The sequence below is a fragment of the Zalophus californianus genome, chromosome 5 (genome assembly GCF_009762305.2).
Source record: "Zalophus californianus isolate mZalCal1 chromosome 5, mZalCal1.pri.v2, whole genome shotgun sequence".
Lineage (NCBI taxonomy): Eukaryota > Metazoa > Chordata > Mammalia > Carnivora > Otariidae > Zalophus > Zalophus californianus.
In genome coordinates, this window is record NC_045599.1 from 11,496,005 (window position 1) to 11,509,240 (window position 13,236).

Sequence of the window (13,236 nt, forward strand, 5' to 3'; positions counted from 1 at the left end):
CTGTGTCAAATAAATAAATAAAATCTTTAAAAATATATATAAAAATAAAAAAAAAGCATATGCCAACCTTTGTGAAAAAAAATTTTTTTTAATTTTATTTATTTTTGAGGGAGAAAAAGTACATGAGCACAGGGAGGGGTAAAGGGGGAGGGAGGGGAGGGAGAGGAAGAGGGAAAGAATCCCAAGCAGATTCCTCACTGAGCACGGACCCCAGCATGGGGCTCAATCTCACGACCCATGAGATCCTGACCTGAGCCGAAAGCAAGAGTTGGACGCTCAATCAACTGAGCCACCCAGGCACCCCAACTTTGTGAAAATTTTTAAAAATTAAAAATATACATTTCTTACATACCCATGACCCACTCTCAGGACTCTCCTTATACAGCACCCTTGGTATCTTTACATACAAAGTATTTATTGCATCAGTTTTTTATAAAGCCAAAAATAGTAAACTGGAGATACCTTAAATACCTACCAGTAAGGAACTGGTAAAATTGTAGGAACTACCACACTAGTTGTAATAGCAGAAGACTGGAATGGCCCAGATATCCTTTGGAAGGAGATTGGTTGGAAAGCTAGGTTACATTCACACTACGGAATCTTATGGAACAATCCAAATGAAAAATAGCTGTGTACGTTGCCACAAATTTACCCCTAGAATAGACTGTTAAGTGAAAAAAGCAAGATGGAAAAACTTACATATGGTATTTTTTTATTTATTTATTTATTTTAAAAGATTTTATTTATTTATTTGACAGAGAGAGAGACAGCGAGAGCAAGAACACAAGCAGGGGGAGTGGGAGAGGGAGAAGCAGGCTTCCCGCAGAGCAGGGAGCCTGATGTGGGACCTGATCCCAGGACCCTGGGACCATGACCTGAGCCGAAGGCAGACGCTTAACGACTGAGCCACCCAGGCGCCCTTACATATGGTATTTTAGTAGTCGAGGTTTTCCAGAGAAATCGAGTCAATAGGATGACTGTGTATTCATAGATCTTCCTCAATAAACCAGTCATAAGTTGAGGATATCCTAAGTCAAAAATGCATTTTATAAACCTAACCTACTGAACATCAAAGCTTAGCTCACCCTACCTTAAGTGTGCTCAGCGTGTTTACATTAGCTTATAGTTGGCAAAATCAGCTCACACGAAGCTGATTTTATAATAAACTGTTGAATGTCTCATATAGTCTATTGAATACTGTACTGCGTGTGAAAGACAGAATGGTTACGTGGGTAGAATGGTCCTAAGTGTATTCGTTGTTTTACTTTCGTGATTGCGTGGCTGACTGGGAGCTGGGGCTCACTGCTGCTGCCCAGCACCACAAGAGAGTATTGTACTGCCTGTTGCTAGCCAGGGGAAAGATAAACATTCAAAATTTGAAGTATAGTTTCTACTGAATGTGTATTGCTTTTGCACCATCATAAAGTCGAAAATTTGTAAGTTGTGCCATTGTAAGTTGGCGACTTTCTGTATAATAAGATTAACATCATTTAAATCAATAGGCTGAGTAAAGCAGATTGTTCTTCCTAATGTGGGTGGGCCTCGTCCAATCAATTGAAGGCCTGAATAGAATAAAAGGGCTGATTCACATCCAAATAAGAGAGATTTCCTTCTACCTAACTGTCTTCAAATTGGAATATCAGCTTTCCTGCCTTCAGAAAAACTGACATCAGCTTATCCTGGGTCTCAAACCTGCCAACCTTTAGACTGGAATTACACCATTTGGCTCTCCTGGTTCTCAGGCCCTCAAACTTGGACTGGAACTTCATCTTTGGCTCTCTTAAATCTCAGATTGCTGACTCACTCTGAGGATCTTGGGGCTTTTATCAGCCCTTGTAATCATATAGGCCAATTGCTTTTAATAAATCTCTTTAAATAAAATCATGGTGTTGGTGATATTTTCTAAGTAACATAAGAGATGTATATAAAAGTTTGATTCTGAAGGCAGAAAAAGCCAGTGTCCCAGTTTGAAGACAGGCAGGAGGAACTCTCTCTTACTTGGATGAGGGTCAGCCTTTTTATTTGATTCATGTCTTTGGGTGAGGCCCACCTACATTGGGGAGAGCTATCTGTTTCACTCAGTATACTGACTTAAATGTTAATTTCAACCAAAATCCCTCATAGAAGCACCCACAATGTTTAAGCAAATGTCTGGGCACCCCTGTGGCCCAGTCAAGTTGACACATAAAATTAACCATCACAATAGGCTACCAGTTACCTAAGAAAAAGAATGAGTGTGTGTGTGTATGTAGTGTGTGCGTGTATTGTTTATATTTTTAAGTGGAAGGATACACTATATATTTTTAAAAATATTATCTATAGTGAGAGGGAGGAAACAGGGCAGCAATTTGGGGCTAGAAACTGGGCTTCTCAGAAGGTTCTCGGGTGCATCCTTTAGGACCAAAGCACTCATTTCCTCCGCGGCTGGTGGAGTTGGTGGCTGAGCACACTCAGCAGAATTGCTATTAGAATATCCACCAACTGAAGAGAGCTCACTCACCTAAGTCCTGACTCTTCTCCAAAGACATCCCACATCCAAGTTATAAAAGCCCAGCCCCCTTGCCTAAGGCGGGACAACTCTGAAAGGCCATCCCAGCTTCAGTGCTACCCATGCAATCAGCTGAGGCCTTTGTTGTGACTGCATTGCTACTTAACTCTTTTTGTCTGCCTCATCGTACTTCCTGCAGACACAGGTTTTGATCCCGGTGGCATACCGCTGTGGATGTCCTGCATGCAAATCTCCATCTCAGTCTGTTTTTTCAGGGAAGCCCATCTAAGGCAACAATAGCCAAGAATGGTCTCAGGAAGCAGATTCTAAAATTTTGGAGCTGGATCACCCACTGGCAGGCTGGCAGTGGAGGTTCCCATTACTGGTGGCACATGGAGCGTGGATCACCATCAGCATGCTGTAGCAATGTAATTATTGAAACTTTTCACTGGTGCTTAACTGGAATGGGATACTGGGAATGCTCTGGTAGGGACAATGTCTCAGGCCTTGGAGAAGTTCAAGAGAAGTAGTAATTACAAAGAGTATGGAATTGGATGTTGGTTGTTGGGGGCAGTCAGTGCATTCGAGAAATGCTGAGGGTAATTAATCACCAATTAAAGGCTGTGTATGAAAGCCAGAGGGCCTCCTTGACAGTATACAAAGACTCATCTCCTGCAGCTGGAGGATGGAAAATGCTGAGGATCAGGGCCAGGACTTGAAGACTGGAGGTCTTCAAGAGAAGACTGGATTCCAGCACCATCGTATCTGCTAAGCCAAGGTCAGGGACGTGGTTGGAAAGAAGTAGGACCTGAAACTTGGGATGAGGACATCTGGATTAATGCACCCGAAAATCTTGGATATGGACCTGCAGAAGGTAGCCCCCTTCCTCCTGTTAAGCTTCTACTCACTGCCTTCCTCTTCTTTGCTTGAAGAGGATGCATTAACTTCTACCTTGCAGGATAACATGTACCCTCCTCAGGATTGCCTCACCTGCTCTGACACTAAGTCAATAACTAGGGTGCAGAAGACCCAACACAAGGCTCAGTCCGGTGCTGGACCTGCCCAAGTTGCTGTAAAACTTTGCCCAAATAAACTCAGAGGAGCCAAGAGAGTACATATGAGCCTGGATCCTGAGCATTCTGGGTCAAGGGGGGAAGGAACATAAAGTTGGATGAGAGAGAGTTTATATATATGTAAGCACTTTCCAATGATAAAAGATTTAGCTCTGGCAGAGACCCAGGGAGACAGTGCCCATACATGGCTAGGGTAGTTCTTGGAAACTTGGAGAAAGCCTTAGCCACCTAGCTTGGCCCAGCTAAGTATCACAGAACTTCCAAGGCAGAAAAGGGGAAGAAGGGATCAAGAAGCTCGAGGAGGTATGTGCATTAGACTGAATATACCATAATGTAAGACAACACAGAGGTTCTCCATTTACCATAGCAACAAGGAATGTTCTGTTTAAAGGAACACCATCATTTAGAAGCTCAGTACAGGCTGTCTTCTGAAGGCCAGGGCTGATGGTGGGAAATGCCGCTACAGAGTCGAGCCCTGAGAGCAAGGAAGATGATGAGGTCTTGCAATAATAGATTCCAGGTTGTGGCACTTAACCATCAGGAGCAACATGGGTAAATTATCTTAACTGCAAGGTCAGGGTGGCTGGCAGCCAAAGGTCCTGATTTGCAGGGAGCAGATATACCTCTCTGTAGAGATAGTTAGCGGGGCACAGCTTCAGTAGGTACAAGATAGATGGTCAGCTTGGTAAGGGCATTGGCCAATCTACATAGCCAAAAGAAATTTAAAAAAAATGATTGGGAGGCCAGGAGCACCCACCACAATAAAAAGCCGGGAACTCTTATCCAGATTCTGATCCTAAGCTGGTTCTCAGACCCAGAGCTCACTCCCTGACAGAAATACCAAATCTCCAGGAGGGAAAGACCTTGATTACCATGGCATGTGCCTATGGTATGCTTCCCCAAAGGAACTTAGTGGTAACCATACCCTGGGAAATGGAAAAAATACCCAATATTCTGTGTAGTATTGGGCACGGTTTCAAAGGTGACAGTGATATAACTCGGGATCAGACATCATGCACCCTTGCCCCCATTACAATGGGGTCATATAGGGGCTAGGTAATAAATTCAGCCCTGGCCCAGGTCTAGCTCCTAGTCTACTGGGTTCAAAAATCCACCTCGTGGTCATTTTCCCCATCCCTGAATATATCTAACTGGCATCAACCCAATGTTTGGGGACAAAAATGCTCCTAGTGGTTCCTTAGTCTGTGGAGTAAGAGCTACTGTAGAAAGGAAGACTAAGTGGAAGCTTTGAAATTGCCTCCATACTCTCAGCCATGATAGGAAATAGCAATATTATATCTTGGGTAGAAGAGAAAGATCAAGAAGAGAAAGACCTCAGTGGTGCAAGAATGGTGGTCTCCACTGCATACCCCCTGAATTGTCTAGTCTGTTCCCTACAAATGGATCTTGGAGGATGATGGGGCCACTGCAAACTTCACCAAGTTGTCGCTGCTGTACCAGATGTGGTATCTTTGTTAGGGGAGGTTAACAAGGCCTCATGTTGATGGAATATGGCCACCAATCTGGTAAATGCCTTCTTTTTCACCCCTGTTAGGAGGGACAGAAAGTTGATGTTATGGATACACAACAGTGTACCATAAATGTTAACTCACCTGCCCTCAATACAGTCACAAAGGATCTGGATCATCAGCTGACCTAAGATCACATTGGTTCACATACCAATGACATTGTGTTACTTGAGCTGGATGAACAAGGAGTTGCAAGCACATTAAGGACTTGAAGATATATGCCCTCCCTGGTAATAGATGAACCCTATGAACAATCAGGGGCCTACCATATCAGGAACATTTTTAGGGATCCAGTGATCTAGGATATTCCAGGATACCCCTTTCAAAGTAAAGTATTTAACAACTCCCCCACTCTGAGGCAAGCACTAGTGGTTGGTAGGCCTCTTCAGACTCTGGAGGCAGCATATTTAATATTGGGAACACTGTTCCAGCAAATTTACACAAATAACTTCTAGCTTTGAGTGAGGCCCAGAACAGAAGAGGGATCTGCCATAGGTTGCAATGCAAGTGATCTTTCCTCTTGGACCAAATTGCCTGACAGACCCAATGATAGAGGAGGTGTCAGCGATGGAAAAAGATGCCATGTGGTGTCTGTGACATGACCCAGTTGGAGAATTACAACATAAACTTCCTATGAATCTGCAACCATACCTTGCCCCCTGCATTGGAAAATTATACATCATTTGAAACACAGTTCCTTGGGCGCTGCTGGGCCCTGGTTGAGATAAGCATCTGATCTGGGAAATGATCATACATCCAGAATGGAGCTAGGATCTGCCAGACTCGCAGAAGTCTGGTTAGGTGGACCCAGCAACAATGTGTAGGAAGATGCAAGTGGTACATGGGAAAGGATGGGACCAGAAGGCACAGATCGGCTGCACAAGTCCTGGCCCCAATTTCATTTTCCGCTATTGACCAGTGCCTCTCCTTCAGCTCCAGGGAAAGATAATGGTGAGGAGAAATCCTTCCTGTGCTCAGAGCTTTGGGCTGTATACATGTACATCCACTATGTGAAAAAGTGACCCAGGGATTCATGGGCAGTTAGCTGATGGTTTGGCTGATTAGCCAAAGGCCCGGAAAGAGAAAGCTTGGAATATGAGGGATGAGGAAAAGGCATGTGAATAGTTCCATAGGAATGAGCATGAAAACACAAAGATTGTTGAATCCTGTTAGCCATCAGAGATCATCTGTCACAGAAGAGACACTATACTACCAAACAGATTGACTCACTAAAGTGTCATTATGCCTCTGTTCCTGGCCACTACAGTGTTGGTACAATGGTAGCTTGAACAGAGTAGCGGAAAGGTGGAGGTTGCACACGGGTCCAACAGTGTGGGCTCCTTCTCACCAAGGCTGATGTAGCTACCGTTTTTGTCAAATGTTCTACCTTCCAGTAACAGACCAACACTGAGCCCCTGATACCAGCACCTTCCTTTGTGGAAACCAGGCAGACGCTTGGTGGCAGGTAACTTTGGACCCCTTCCATCTTAGAAAAGGGGGTGAATTAATCCTGACTAGAATTGACACACATTCTGGCTATGAGTTTACCTTTCCCGGCCCCATGGCCTCCACCAACATCACTATCCAAGGGCTTACAAAAGGTTTGATTGGTCCACTACCTAGGATCCTACGTACCATGGTGAAGGACCCAAGAATCCATTTTACAACAAAGGAAGCACAGCAGTAAGCACAGAACGATGAGACGGACTGATCCTGTCATTTGCTACCAAACTCAGAAGCCACTGGACTGATATAGAATGATGGAACAGCTTTTTTCAAAGGCACACGGGAGGCAACAGGTTGGAGATAATCCTGCAAAGATGGGACAACATTCTCCAGGATGTAACGTATACTCTAAATCAACGATCATTATATGGTACTCTGCTGTCAATAGGTGTACCACATGGGTCCAGGTACCAAGGGGTAGAAGTAAGCATAGCACTCCCAGTGACCCACCAGGGGAATTTCTGCTGCTGCTTCTCACAACTCTAGGATCTATGGATATAGAGGTCTCGTTGGCTCCCAAAAAAGAAACCCTTCCTCCAGGGGCACAACGAGAGTCTTTTAAACTTCAGTCTACAGCTGCTTCCCATTCATTCCAGGCGCCTCATATCAAACGACAGTTGGCAAAGAAAAGAGTCCCTGTCTACCACTCCTCCACAGCTCATTGACATCTGACCAAAAGAGTCTTTCAGAGCACCAAAAGTAATAACTGTCATGACTCAACCAGTGAAAATCACAACTATTTTGGGAGATTGTCAGATTTCATTAGGACCCGGCTGTTGGCTTTCCAGCTGTTGACAGCACAGCTCACTCAATGCAACTCCAAACCCAGATGTTAAAATATACTAGGGGAAGGGGTGTGGAGAGGGGGATATCAAATTGAAGAGCGAGAAGTTGATTATTGCGGGTGAAGAGATGAGGGTACCTATCAGGCTCCCACCCATGCCCTATCACAGAATTTCTGTGTCAGAATTACCTTTAATAGGTTTCTCCCTAAAAATGAATGGGGAGAGATGTCAGCATCATGGAGGGGGGTAGGATGTTCCTCCTTGTTCTCTCCCCGCCACCTCCACTGCCACCGCCACCAACACTTTTTTTAAACAACTAAGTAGAAATTTGTGCATGAACAAAAGTGCCTCACTGGGTGCTATTGGACCCAGCACCCCACACCAAGAGATGACTCTTAACCTACCTGTGCTTCCAAAGATGGACAAACACCTGGTAAAGATCCAAGGTAGTCCTGTGGACCCCTGTTTGTCCCAGTAAGGGAAAAAACCTGGAGTGTGCTGGCCTATTCAGATACACACAGGCAAGAAAGAATTTGTAGAATTCCAGCCTGCTTGTGGGGAAATTCCAGCACACCTTTGGAACAGGAAGGTTGAGTTTGTACACAGCAGAAAGGGAGAAGCTCCACCAGAGCCCACATGGGGCTAAGCTGTCAAGTGTTGGCGGCCTTTCCTGTGGAGAAGACAGCAAGCTGTAAGTGAGTGCCCTACTACCCCAGTTTTGCGGGTCGTGGCGCGCATTTTCCTCCAGTAGCATCCAGAGGCAGGACATCCATGACTGGGGGGAGTGAGGAGAAAGGGAAGGAAGCAGGTAAGAATGTCAAAGGGCATTGAAGGAACATGGTTCCTACTGACTGCTTTGGGACTTCACCAGGAAGTTGTCACCCACAACCTTTTGGAGCATCCCGCTTAACCTCCCCACCGCACCCCCACCCCTGAGTGCTAAACCAACCTCTCCCGCCCCGACTCTGTGGCCCGATCCTTGTTAGTGCTTCCAAGTCAGGGTTGGTGAGAGCAGGTCCAGTATTCGCAGTGCTCTCAGAAAAAATGGAACTGTGGGCAAGGGCAATACCACAAACTGGAACTGTAAAGTCATCTTCTGGAAAACGGAAGAGAGGTTTCCTACATGGCCTTGTTGAGTTATAAGCCTAAGAAAAGATGTAAAAGCTTAAGAATTCTGCCAAAAGAGGGAGCAAGGATAGTGGAGCCAGGTCAACCCATTCAAAAGCTGAGGAAACCCCACCTGAAACTAATAATACACTATATGTTAACTTACTTGAATTTAAATAAAACCTAAAAAAAAAAAAAGAAAAGAAAACCCAGTTATAGCAACTCCAATGATCACTACCCCATCTGAAGCAATCAATAAAGATTTAAGGAGGTGTGGGTTTCAAGTGGGAAAACAACAATGCAAAAATATAAGGAACATGAAAAATCAGGAAAATATGTCACCCCAAGAAGATATAAATAATTTCCCAACAGCTCAGTGCATAGCTGCAGAATACTGTGATTTGACTGGTAAAGAAAGAATTCAGGATAGTTATTTTGAAGAAATTCGGGGAACTACAAGAAAATCAGTTCAATGATAATAGGGGAAAAAACAGTTAAAACAACTGAACAACTAGAATGAACTCTCCACCAAAGAGATAGAGATTATAGGAAAGAACCAAACAAAGTCTGGAGCTGGAGAATTCAATGAGTGAGATGAAGAATATAGCAGCATCTGCAGCAGAGTCATGCAAATGGAAGCTAGAATTAGTGAGTTAGAGGACAGGAATTTAGAAATAATTCAGAAGTGAACAAAGAAAAAAGGAATAAAAAGCAAAGCCTGAGTGATCTATGGGACTCAATCAACAGGACAAATATGAGAATAATTGGGATGCTAGAAGAAGAGAGGGAGAAGGAGACAAAGTGTTTATTTAAAGAAATAATAGGGATACCTGGGTGGCTCAGTCAGTTAAGTGTCTGCCTTCAACTCAGGTCATGATCCCACGGTCCTGGGATCAAGTCCCACATCAGGCTCCTTGCTCAGCGGGGAGCCTTCTTCTCCCTCTCCCCCTGCCTGCTGTTCCCCCTGCTTGTGCTCTCTCTCTCTCTGACAAATAAATAAAGAAATAATAGCTGAAAAATTTCTAAACCTGGGAAAAGACTCAGGCATCCAAGTTCATGAACCTAATAGATCACCAATTTACATAACAATAACTAATTAGACATCCATCCATGAACAAAAGGTAGGCATAAACAGAGGGAAAAATAAACAATGGATAGACAAAACAACCAGGAAGCAACAGATAAGATGGCAACAGTAAGTCCTTACCTATCTATAGTTACTTTAAATGGATTGAATTTATGAATTTATGAAAAAGATATTCCATGCAAGTAGAAATCAAAAGAAAGTGGGGTAGTTATACTTATGTCAGACAAAATAGACTTTAAACCAAACATGGAAACAAGAAACAAAGTCATTATATAATGATGAAAGTGTCAATACACCAAGAAATCTAACAATCATAAATATGTACTCACCCAACATTGGTACACCTAAATATATCAAGCAAATACTAATAGATCTGAAGGGAGAAATAGACAACAGTATAATAAGAGTTGGGGACTTCAATACCCTACTTTCGGCAATGATAAATTATTGATAAATTATTCAGATAGAAAATCAACAAGGAAACATTGGAATTGAATCATACTTTAGACCAAATGGACCTAACAGTCCTATGTAGAACATTCTATCCAATATTGGCAGCAGAATACACATTCTTCTCAAGTGCACGTGGAACATTCATCATGATAGATCATATGATAAGGCAAAAGACAAGTCTTACCAAATTTAAGAAGACTGAAATCATACTAGCTATCTTTTCCAACCACAATGATATGAAACTAGACACTAGTAAGTAACAAGAGGAAAGCTGGAAAATCTACAAATATGTGTAAACTAAACACACTTCTGAACGACTAGTGGGTCAAAGAAGAAATGTCTTGAAACAAATGAAAATGGAAACACAACATACCAAAATTTATGGGATGCTGCAAAAGCAGTTCTAAGAAGGAAGTTCACAGTGTTCAATGCATCCATTAAAAAATTAGAAAGATTTCAAACAACCTAATTTACAGCTCAAGGAACTAGAAGAAGAAAATTAAGCCCAAAATTAGTAGAAAAAAGGAAATAATAAAGACCAGAGAAGGGGCAACTGGGTAGCTCAGTTGGTTAAGTGTCTGCCTGCGGCTCAGGTCATGACTCCAGGGTCCTGGGATTGAGCCCAGAGTCAGGCTCCCTGCTCAGCAGGGACTCTGCTTCTCCCTCTCCCTCTGCTCCTCCCCCCCATGCCCTCTCTCTCTCTCAAGTAAATAAATAAAATCTTTTTTAAAAAGACCAGAGAAGAAATATGTGAAATAGAGAAAAGAAAAACAATAGAGAAGACCAACAAAACTGAGTTGGCTTTTTGAAAAGATAAAATGTCCAAACTTTTAGTTAGACTAACCAAAGAAAAACATAGAACACTCAAATCAGAAACAAAAGAGGGCACATTACAACTTATACTGCAAAAACATACAGAACCATAAGAGACTACTATAAACAATTATATGCCAACAAATTAAACAACCTAGGTAAATTTCTAGAAACACACAGCACTGAGTCAGGAAGAAACAGAAAGTATGAACAGACCAATAAGTAAAAGAGATGGAATCAGTAATCCAAAACTTTCCAACACAGAGGACTAGATGGCTTTCCTGGTGAATAACAGCAAACATTTAAAGAAGGATGAATGCCAGTCTTTCTCAAAAATCTTCCAAAAAACTGAAGAGGAGGGAACACTTACAAACCCATTAGGCAAAGCCAGCCTTACCCTGATACCAAAGTCAGATAAGGACACTACAAGAAAAGAACTATACAAACTATAGATCATTAAATGATGAATGTAGATGCAAAAATTCTCAACAAAATATAAACAAACTTAATTCAGGAACATTATGCATCATGATCGAGTGGGATTTGTCGGTAGGATGTGAGGAGGGTTCAACATACACAAATCAGCAAGTGTTTTATACCACATTAATAGAATGAAAGATAAAAATCACATGCTCATCTCAATAGATGCAGAAAAAGCATTTGACAAAATACAATATTCTTTTATGATAAAAACTCTCAGTAGATTGGGTATAGAAGTAATATACATAAAGGCCATGTATGACAACCTCACAGCTAACATTATACTCAATGGAGAAAAGTTGAAAGCTGTTCCCCTAAGATCAAAAACTAGACAATGATGCCCACTCTCACCATTCTTATTCAACATAGTACCAGAAGTTCTAGTCAGGGTAATTAGGCATAGGCAAGGGTAATCAGGCAAGACTAAATAAATAAATAAATAAATAAATAAATAAATAAATAAAAGGCATCCAAACTGAAAAAGAAGAAGTAAAATTGGTATGATTGATAAATTGGTATTATTTGCAGATGATATGATTTTCCATAGAGAAAATCCCAAAGACTCAATGAAAAAACTACTGGTATTAATCAACAAATTTAGTAAGGTTGAAGGATATAAGATCAACATAGAAATCAATTGGATTGAAATGTTTGGAAAAGCAAACAAAGAAAAATACCCCATTCACTCCAAACCAACAAAATACCTAAGAATAAATTTAATTAAGGAAGTGAAAAATCTATACAATGAAAACCATAGGACTTTGTTGAAAGAAATCAAAGAAGACTCAAACAAATGGAAGGACATTTTGTGTTCATGGATTGGAAGAATTAATATAGTTAAATTGTCCAAACTACTCAAAGTCCCATTACCCATACTACCCTATTGTTTATTTTCACCTTTGCTAGAGTATTGTGCACTTTCATTTACTTTTATATAAGTAATTAGCATCTTTTCATTTCAGCTTGAGGAACATCTTTGAGCATTTCTTGCGAGGCAGGTCTAGTGGTGGTGAATTCTCTCAGTTTTTGTCTGGGAAAACCTTTATTTCTCCTTCATGTCTGAAGGATAACTTTGCCATAAAAATATTCTTGGCTGGCAATTTTTATTTTTCAGCAGATTTTGAATGTCATTCTGTTCTCTCCTGGATTGTAGCATTTCTGCAAATTCTGTAGGAATTTGCTGACAGTCTAATGGGGGCGTTTCTTTGTAGGTTGTTTTCTTTTTACCTCTTGCTGCCTTTATGATTTTCTATCATTGACTTTTGACCATCTCATTGTAATGGAGAAGGTCTTTTTGCATTGATAATAAGGTGTTCTATTAGGTTCCTGGACTTGTATGTCCAGTTCCTTCCCCAGGGTTGGGAAGTCCTCTGCTATTCTTTCTCTAAATATACTCTCTGCTCCCTTTTCTCTCTCTTCTCCATCTGGTAGACCAGTTGTTGTTTTATTTGTATTTGTATTTGTTGTATTTATTTGTATTAGATATGATAAATATCTAATAGCTCTCATAGGGTGTCTTCACTTTTTTAAACTCTTAGTTCTCTCTCCTCTTCTAACTGAATTGTTTCTAAATTCTTATCCTCCAGATCACTAATTCTTTCTTCAATCTGATCTGCCCTATTTCTTAAGCTCTAATGCATTCTTCACTGGATTCATTGAATTTTCAGCTCCAGAATTTCTGTCTGGTTCTTTTTAAATTTTCAGTTTCTTTGGTGCAGAACTCCTCCGAAGAACTCATTGCTTGTATTCCTGAGTTTATTGAATTGCCTTTCTGCATTTTCTTGTGAGTTGTTGGATCTCTTCATAACTGCTATTTTGAATTCTTTAACAGTTAGATCACAATATTCTGTGTCTTTGGGTTTGGCTGCTGGAGAATTATCATTTTCTTTTTGTGATACCGTACTACCATGATTTT